Raw genomic sequence first — 10,168 nt, 5'->3', positions numbered from 1 at the left:
GAAACATTTCATGTGTCACCCGCACAAGAGCCAGTCCAGGGGCACTGGCAACGATCCCGCTCGAAAGATTTCATGTGTCACCCGCACATGAGCCAGTCAGTCATTATATATATATATATATATATATATATATATATAAAATGGGCTTATCACAGTTTCTGTCTACCAAATCCACTCACAAGGTTTTGGTCAGCTCAAGGCTATAGTAGAACTGAACGTGGAACCATGTGGTTAGGAAGCAAACTTCTTGCCACACAGCCACACCTGTAGCAATTGTCATCTTCATCATTATCATCATCATCATCATCATTCTTTTATCATCCACTTTTCCATTATTAACTGTACATGCTCAATGTATCTGTTTTGTCTGTTCACTGCAGTACAGCGCTCTGAAAATGACTCTCATACCAGTGAGTGTCAAAACATCTGAAAGTGTCATAGACAGGTGAGACAAATTGCTTCCAGTCACATCCAGGAGTGAAGGCGTGATGAATACTGATATTTCGCCATTTTTATGGCATACGTGTGTGTGTATGTGCACGCGCGTGCATGCTTGTGTGTGTGTGTGTGTGTGTGTGTCTTTTATATTTTACTTGTTTTAGTAATTGCTCTGCAGCCATGCTGGGGCACTACTTTAAACATTTTGTAATCAAATGAATTGACCTCAGTACCTATTTTTTTAAAACCTGGTACTTATTTATTTGGTCTCTTTTGCTGAACTGATAAGTTACTGAGACATAAACACACCAATGCACTGCTATCACTGCTTTTAACTCAATTTCTCACCCTACTAATGTGTTTGGACATGGTCAGTTGTGTGTTGTTCTGAGTAGAGTTGGGGAGCCATCAAACAATAAAGATTTTCATTAATCAAAGTTAATCTACTATCTCATGTAGGTCTCTTAACCAGGAAAATGCTAAATTCACTAAAAATATTGCATATACAGATAGTAATGTAACCAGTGTATGTGCTACTTGATACAGCCCTTGACTCCTCCACTCAAATAGGCCTATACAGCAAACCCCAAAATGCTTCCCCCATAAAAGTGCCACCCAGGGCCAACCACCCCACTATCTCCTCCTCTACTACACACAAGCATTGACTGTCAAAATTCTCTCTTTGTGCTTTGTTGTATATAATCTGGTATATGGAAACAGTTAAAAGCTATGTATTTTGATAAATTAAATGTTTATATTTCAATAATATTTTATCTTCTTTTACTTAATTCTTTCTTGAATATATGCCTGTATTTCAATGAAGCAAAATATTATTTATTCTGGATATAAAACAATGAGTTATGCATTAGTTTAAAATAACATTTTACAACATTATTATGATACCTTTTTTTTTTTAAAGTAACTTTATTTTTCTCAGATGTGTATTAAGTAAATTTGATATTAATGATTTTTTTAGTCCTTGAATTTATTTTTTTTCATTATGTATGTATGTATGTATGTATGTATGTATGTATGTATGCATGCATGCATGTACACACACACACAAACACACACGAATATATGCATCTATGTATGTATGCATGCATTTATGGGTTCATGCACAAGTGTATGTATTCAAAGTTGTGTATGAGTAAATTGCTATTCGATTTCCGTGCTTCTGCTTCATCAGGTAGCTTCTACACTGCATGGGTTCTCTTTTGATTACTATGTTTGAAATGAAGTGAGCACAACTTGCTGGATACATAATGTCAGTGTATGTGAGTGACAAAACACACACACACTGTAGGGTTCAATACTTCTGATAGAGTTGCAGGGAGTCCATTGTGACATATACTGTACACAAGTTTTCTCTATCTGTTATAGCTATGTGCCCAACTTGTGGGTCTCTGCTAATTATTTGCCATTCCATGATGTTGTCCAGTAAGATTTTCCTCTGCTTCCTTCTTTCTCCTACCACATTTCCTTGAAGAATGGTTTTTGAAGGTTCTTGAATTTTGTTCCATCTCAAAAGGCCCTGGCATTTCAGCTTTCTTTTCTTCATCTCTGTGTGTATCACTGTGCTGCTGTACTGTTATATGAATTTGCTCATTTGTGATGTGTTCTAAATATGAAATGTCTAAGTTGTTGTGGAAGCATTTCCTTACTTGTACCTCTACCTTTCTCTGAACTCTACAAACATCCATGTATACAAGAAAGTGAAGAGTAGGCGCAGGAGTGGCTATGGTTCCGGGTTCAGTCCCACTGCGTGGCACCTTGGGCAAGTGTCTTCTACTATAGCCTCAGGCCGACCAAAGCCTTGTGAGTGGATTTGGTAGACGGAAACTGAAAGAAGCCCATTGTATACATGTATATATATATATATATATATATATGTATGTGTGTATGTGTTTGTGTGTCTGTGTTTGTCCCCAAACATCACTTGACAACCGATGCTGGTGTGTTTACGTCCCCGTAACTTAAGCGGTTCGGCAAAATTGACCGATAGAATAAATACTAGGCTTCCAAAGAATAAGTCTTGGGGTCGATTTGCTCGACTAAAGGCGGTACTCCAGCATGGCCACAGTCAAAAGACTGAAACAAGTAAAAGAGAGAGTACCAGTGAATGCAGGAGTATAATGTTACTCTTGTTGGTGATGTTTTTATCTCTCCATAATAGCTTTGGTTTGATTTGGGAAGTTATTGCCTCTGCAGTTCTTGCAAAGACTTCTAGTCTCACCCCTTTATCATTAATGACTACCACCAGATATTTAAATAGCTGTACAATCTCTAGTTTCTCTCTTAGAATAGAGAAGTCTGTTGTAATGTTAGTATTTGTTATCATGAGGTCTTTTTCAACAGTACGCCCATGCACGCACGTTATATAGTATGTTCATTATATAAGGGTGAATCAGAAAGTAATGCAATTTCTATTTGCATTACTTTTTTTTACTTACTCTCATATACAGGAAAGTAAATAAAAAAGTAATGCAAATAAAGATTGCATTACTGACTCACTCTCGTTTTTTTTTTTTTTCGTTCTTACACATAGACACAATTTTTTCATTGAAACAATTTAAAATCAGTAAATAGAATACTTGCAGTATGACACAAATTATTATTTTTTAATTTTAATATTTAAATTAATAAGATTATCGTGTCATTAGCGAACAATTGAATTTATCTTTAAGCTTTAATGTAAGGGAGACAATCATGCTGATTGAGTACGGACCTTTTTTTCTTATTAGTGTCCCTTGGCACATGGCATTTCAAATTTACTTATAGATGTTATATTTTCATTTACGGATTTTAACGTGTATAAGGATAGCCACTTTTCTTTTCTTTTTAATAAAAAATTAGGTTAAAAAATACGGGAGTTTCTTATACATGGGTTATATTATAGATATTAATGAATTATTTAATTCCTCGAATCTCAAATCTCCATGACTTACAACAGCGCATACCTCAGGCCAACACCCAACGGGTTGCAACGTCTTAATGGATGAGTTGCTATCCGTTCAAGCAACGGCACACGCATATAGCGGCCATTACGAACGACAATCGTCTGCCAAACAGTACTTACTTGTACTCACTAAGACTGTTAGATCCGTATTTTTGTATTAACGTGAGAGTTCTATATTGTATTTAGAACTGAGGGATCTGAAGAGATCCAAATTGCGAGCGAAGTGCAAACATTTACAGTTTTTTAAAAGCTTACGCCTCATACAGAGGTCATACAACATATCAGAAACAGCAAGCATGCTCAATAGCCATATATGGCAATGCAGCTCACTCTTGGATTTCCAAATATGGAAATTCAACTGAGACACAACCTTAGGTATTGTCTACTGTTATTTAAATGATCCTGCATTACTTTTTTTTATAGATTTTTGTTTACTATTAACGTAAAAATGTCCGAGAATAAAAAATGCATTTCATATCCTGCAAATTTCAACTTGGAAGTGATTAAGTTTGCAGAGGAGCATGGAAATAAAGCTCCAACAAGACAGTTTGGGCTTCCTCCTATGGCTGCCATGATTGGACTGTGGAGAAAGCACAAAGATGAACTTTTACAGATGCCAAGGATGAAGAGAGCAGCACAAGGCAAAAAGACAAGGTGGCCAAATCTGGAGGAAAAACTCAAACATTGGGTCAAAAGCCAAAGGCAAACTGGTGCATTTGTTTCAACAAAGATACTCATCAATCAAAGAAGAAGAATTGCTAAGGAGATAAAAAAAGAGCAAAGAGGAAGGACAAGAAACAACTGATTTTAAAGGCATGCCCATCTGGTGCTTCCGTTTCATAAAGAGGAATGGTGTGAGTCAAAGAACCAAGCTTGCTCAGAAGATGTCTGATTCTTATGAAGAAAAGATCCTTCAGTTTCATTCTTATATCGTTAATTTACACAATACCAACTTTGTAACATAGCAAATATAGACGAAGTTCCACTTACCTTTGATGTTCCTCCCAACAAAACTGATTCAAAAAGTGGCCAAAACAGTGGCCATCAAGACAAGTGGGCATGAGTAGACTCATTACATATATTCTAATGAGAAAATATTGTATCTTTTAAAAACATCCTTAATTTACATACTATATCTTGTGCGTTTAAGAAAAAACAAACACTTGTTTTCTCTTCCACAGTACTATGCATTTGTTTGTTTGTTTGTGTGTGTGTGTGTGTGTGAGAGAGAGAGAGAGAGAGAGATGAAAAGCATCTCATTAGTATGATTTTATACATTTTTAATTTCATTTATGTCTCCCCTCTCTTTATTAGAGAGCCTTTTCTTTCTTACTATATCCATAGTCTCTCATCTCTCTCTCTCTCTTTTTTTCCCACACAAAAATGAAACACATTACCCAGTAAGTGCAGGTGCTCTTATCAAAACTTACCTAATCCTTTACAAAACCTTTCTTCCAAATTTAAAACCCCCAAAATTAGTAGGTTCCTTATACACATTAAAATACAGTATGTTAAAAAATATTCCTTCTAAATTTTGTACTGCTGCATTTCAGTCAAGTTTTGTACTGGCTATCAACTGTGATATTTTAGAATTATATCTATATTTTTATTACTTTACTCCCTTATTTGCACTCAATATTTAATTTGATGTTATGTACAGTGTAGTTGAGTTTCTTAGTTTAATTTTAAAACTTGTGGGAGGAACAAGACACTAAAGGAACTTTCCTTGCATTTAGAATTTAGTGTATTTTCATGTTGGTCAGACGATAAAGCTGATAAACCAAATTTGCAGCCAATATGAGAATCTTTGTTTTATTTTTTTCATTTTTACTCGATAGGTCTGAATGAAAAGGTAGTGCTTGGAGCCTTTGCAGGCACTCTGAGATAAAATTCACACAGTCAACATTTCATATAAATTGTTGCAAGTTGCATGAAAGATATGAGCTTGAAGGGAATTCCATAGGACCAGTGTTATGAGGAGGCAGGACTTAGTATAGTTGTTAGTGCAGGAGCTGGGGATTGATGAAAAAAATGACAGACAAGTAAGTTAGAGGTGCCTGAATTGAAATGGCACAAGATCAATCAGTTCCAAGGAGCAGAGATTATTTCTAAGTAGTGGTTGAAAAAAGCCAAGAGAGAAAAACCACACATGTGGGTCAGAAACTGGAAAATGTCTGTGAATGCATTTATGTCAATCTCTGGTGTATAACAAAAGCACTGAAACTACAGCCTAGAAGATGAGCCTCGTCCTGGAAGATCTGTAGAGCTTTATGAGGATGTCCTGCAAACTCTGGGGGAACAAAATTCTATCATAACTGTTGAGGAACTAGCAGAGACACTTGAATTTGGTCATTCAATCATTCATCGCCATCTGTATGCCATCAGAAAATTGGTTCAAACTTTCTGAGTCTAATCCCATGCAGAGAGTGAATGTGTACTTTTGTTTGCAGTCACGTTTCACAAATGAACATTTTTTGGACCAAATAGTGACTGGTGATGAGAAATGAGTTCTCTATAAAAACGTCAAGCACTGAAGACAGTGGGCAGGGAAAAGAGAAACACCAGCACCCCAGGCTAAAGCAGGTCTTCACCCATGTATGATGTTGTTATCTGTTTGGTGGGATAAGAAAAATTTAGTCCACTTTGAACTTTTAAACCCAAACCAAATGATAAAGTAGTTCTACTGCAAGCAGCTTGAGTTTCAAGACAAAAGGCGTTCTTCCATTAGGATAATGCTCGGCTACATACAGTGAGGAGGACATTCCAAAGGCTGGAGCAGTTTGAATGGCAAACGATGCCCCACCCACCATATTTGCTGGACATCACCCCATCTGATTATCATTTATTCTGCAATCTGCAAAATCATTTGGATGGAAAAAATATGAATTCTGTAGATGAAGTCAGGACAGTACTTGAGGAGTATTTTTCATCACAGACAAGTGAATTTTGGAAGAGGGGCCTTGCAAGTCTACTAGATAGATGGGAGAGCATTGTAGAAAATGGAAAGTATATTTTAGATTAAAAAAGAACTTTGTTTATCTTAATTTTGAAAAATAAAAGCAGTATAAAAAGTCGCATTATTTATGGGATGACTCAATATATTGAATTTATAAATTCCAGGGAAGAATATTGTCTCTGGTCAAGGTTTACTACCACTGTATCAAGAGATATCATCTATCTAAGATACTTACCTGATTCTCAGCTCTTATCTAGGGCTTCCTCTAGTTGGTAGCATGTAACTCTGAATAAAAGGAGAGCATATATTTTGGCTTGTTTAAAGCAGTCTATCATCATAGAAATCACTGGAAGAGTCGGAGAGAAGAAAGTGCACATCTGTGAATTTGTGTCTGAAATGTATTGATGGTTGAATTTTTGTCCATCAGTCTGATGACTCTTTCAGATGTGTTTGTGTTTAGTGGCAATACTGTTCTTTTCTTCTCATTGACTTACTCTACTTCACTTCAATATTTTTCTTTATTTGCTACTTTCTTCTAGTGTTTATCAAGGACACACACACACAGAGTTATATAAGAATAACCAATACTAATATTATGACACAGAATGCGTAATTCTTTTCTAATCTTCAGTTTCTTTACTAATTCATGGTCTGACTTTTTTAAACAATGCTACCTGAAATTTTCTGTGCTTTCAGTTCTGGGCAATTTTAATGATAATGACCATAAGCAACAAGTTTCAATAGTTTTCCCAAAGTTTTTCCAAAACTTAATATATTCAGTCATTGTTATCATTTGTAAACATGGGAATCTTTACAAGCTATTTTTTACTGAGCATTTTTTTTTCTTGATTGTATCTGACTACTGGCTATTTCTCAAAATTAGAATACTTCTCTTTGATATGATATAATAGACCTTGTCATGTTATAAGTTTTTGTTTCAATGCTTTTTGGTTGGGAGATATTTAATGAGGATGTTTGTTAACTTTCCTAAGTTAATAGGGTAGTGACAGAAAGAAGAAGAGGTGGGAGAGAGAAGATTTCTAATGTCTACTGCTAAGAATTAAGCAACACTATCATTTCTATCTGATATTGTAATTTTGATGACGAGAATAAAAGGTAGTTTGTCAGGTACATAGGAGTCTAAAAGGACCCAATCTCCTATAGGCTATTGCTTTCAACTGGAAACTGGTGGTACAGTAAAAAAGTGATATGAAATGGCTTGGCCAGGAATCAGACACATCCAAGCATTGACTTGCTGGTAACCTTCTACAATGTTAAAATACTTAGAATTTCCTCTCTATATCAGAAATAAATATATATCTTATGTTACAATCTTAAACATAGTAGTCAAAATAAAAATGATGAATAAATATAATACAATTTTTTCAATTGGCTGCATGTTTTATGCTGAGAACATTAGTTTTGTACTTTGTTAAAAAGAATTTCGATATCCCTTTTGTTACCATATTTCTATTGAAATATGCTGCCTTTGTTTCGATTAAGTTTGAAAATAATGAAGAATTTGGTAAAATAACTTTGTCATTATTAAACTGGTGCTTAAAGCTAAAATTAGCAGGAAGTTTTGATGGAAGGCTTTAGTTTGGATCATTTTAAAACAACAAGTTTGTATCAAAAGACCAGGGACAGTCTCAGGTGGGTCATTGTTGTCGTAATTTAACATCTGTTTTCCATGCTAGCATGAGTTGGACAGTTTGAGAGGAACTGGCCAAAAAGAGAGCTGTCCAGACTCCAGTTGACTGTTATAGCATGGTTTCTACAGCTGGATGTCCTTCCTAATGTCAACTACTTTATAGAGTGTGCTGGGTGCTTTTTTGCATTCCACTGGCATGGGCATATTTATGTAGCAATAGCACGAGTGCATTCTGCATGGCACCAGCATGAGTGCATTTTATGTGACACCGGCACCTGCAAAGGACATGCCTGTATTGCCTGTATGTATGGATGGCTGCGATCTTACTTAGCTTGATGTTTCTTCTCAAGTACAGCAAATCCCCACAACTCCCAGTCCCTTGTCATTTCCTCAGTGAAGCCCAGAATCTGAAGATCCTTTCTCACAACTTCATCCTACATCTTCCTGGGTCACCTCTTTCACAGGTTCCCTTCACAATTAGAGATTGGCACTTCTTTAAACAGCTGTTCTTATCCAAAGGGGTTAATTCATTGCTTATAATGATACTCATGATCCAAACTTTTAAATATTTTCCTTAACACTTGTTATATTTCTGTTGAAATACACTGCCTTTTACCAATTAATTTCAAAAATAATGTAGTATCTAGTAAAATAACTGTCATTATTAATCAGGTGTTTCAGGTGGTGAGCTGGCAGAATTATTAGCACATTGGAATTTTGCCCATTTTTACATTCTGAGTTCGAATTTCACTGAGTTCAACTTTGCCTTTCATCCTTTTGGGGTCAATGAATACTGCGATCAATGAAATTGACCCCCCCGCCACACACCCAAAACAATTGCTGGCCTTGTGCCAAAATTTGAAACCATTATTAATCAAGCGTTTGGAATATAGCATGAAAGTTTATGAAAGATTTAAATTTAGATCATTTTAAAACAATAAGTTTGTATCATACAACCAAAAGTGGCTTGAAAAGGGTTAGGGTTAGGGTTAGGGTTAGGGTTAGGGTGACAAAAAAAGGGTGACAAAAACAAAAAAAAAAAATCAACTGGCATTGACTACGTGTTTGGAGCTGCAAAGAAAGTTGCTTGACCACTTAAGTTTGAATAATTATATGCATATAAATGTTCTATTTACATAGATCTAGATTACTTGCCTACTTTGTGCCACTCTAACTAAACAAACCTGAAAAAAAAAATAACAGTAATTCTAAATAAATAATCTCAAACTGTGTCTTACATTGCTCAATAACCAAGTCTCTCAATCTTTTTTTTCTTATTATAATGATACTTTCTCAGACTTTAAATATAGTAAGTTACAAAATAGCTGCTCTAGGTGAATAGCTGAGACATTTTATTTACAAAAGAACACAGAACCTAAACGCGTTAAACAAGTGGTTACATAATGAAATTGCTCTTACTATTGCTATTGATTAGACTCATAGAGCTTTCTATTTTAAGACTAGCTGGAATTATTAACAAAATAAAACATTTAATTTGCATTTAGCCTTGGGCATCGAATTTTTATAGTAAGCATGCTTTTCTTGAATTTAAGACTTGATATATGCAGTCTGTACATAAGTTTGGATAGAAAGTTCATTAAAGGGGTATTGGTGGCTAAAATGAAATCAATTGGGAAACTACAAAAATGCTTTCGTATGAATAAAGTGTCAATCAGTAAGGAATGTGTGTGTGAGAGGGAAAGAGAAAACACACACACACACACTACCATAACATCCTGTACTGCATTCAAAGGGCCACTGGCATTAACTCACTAACAGACATTCTTCAGCTTCTGACTCAGAAGTTTGGAGTATTCTCTCTATGTGTTCGCCTAATGAATGACCTCTGTTCAACAGAGCTGGCTGATCTCATACCTCCTTCTGACTAAGGCACTCCATATGCATTCCTTTCTCCTGCCTCTCATTACACTTGTTGCCTCCACTTTCTCCTTTCTCGCTAACCACAATGTCCAGTCCTTTCTCCCCAGAACATTGGTCCAATGAAATCTTCTCTTTGTTTATATTTTTCCAGAGCAGATGTTGACATGCAACAGTTTAAACAAAATATTAATGGCTTCGAGCTCACCAATCTCAGAGGGTCTATCCATCAAATGCAGTCAAAAATAACACACACACACACAGACGACTGTCACTCACAGCATGT

Source organism: Octopus bimaculoides, chromosome 1 (genome assembly GCF_001194135.2).
Source record: "Octopus bimaculoides isolate UCB-OBI-ISO-001 chromosome 1, ASM119413v2, whole genome shotgun sequence".
NCBI classification, from domain to species: domain Eukaryota; kingdom Metazoa; phylum Mollusca; class Cephalopoda; order Octopoda; family Octopodidae; genus Octopus; species Octopus bimaculoides.
Note: the sequence above shows the minus strand (reverse complement) of the source record.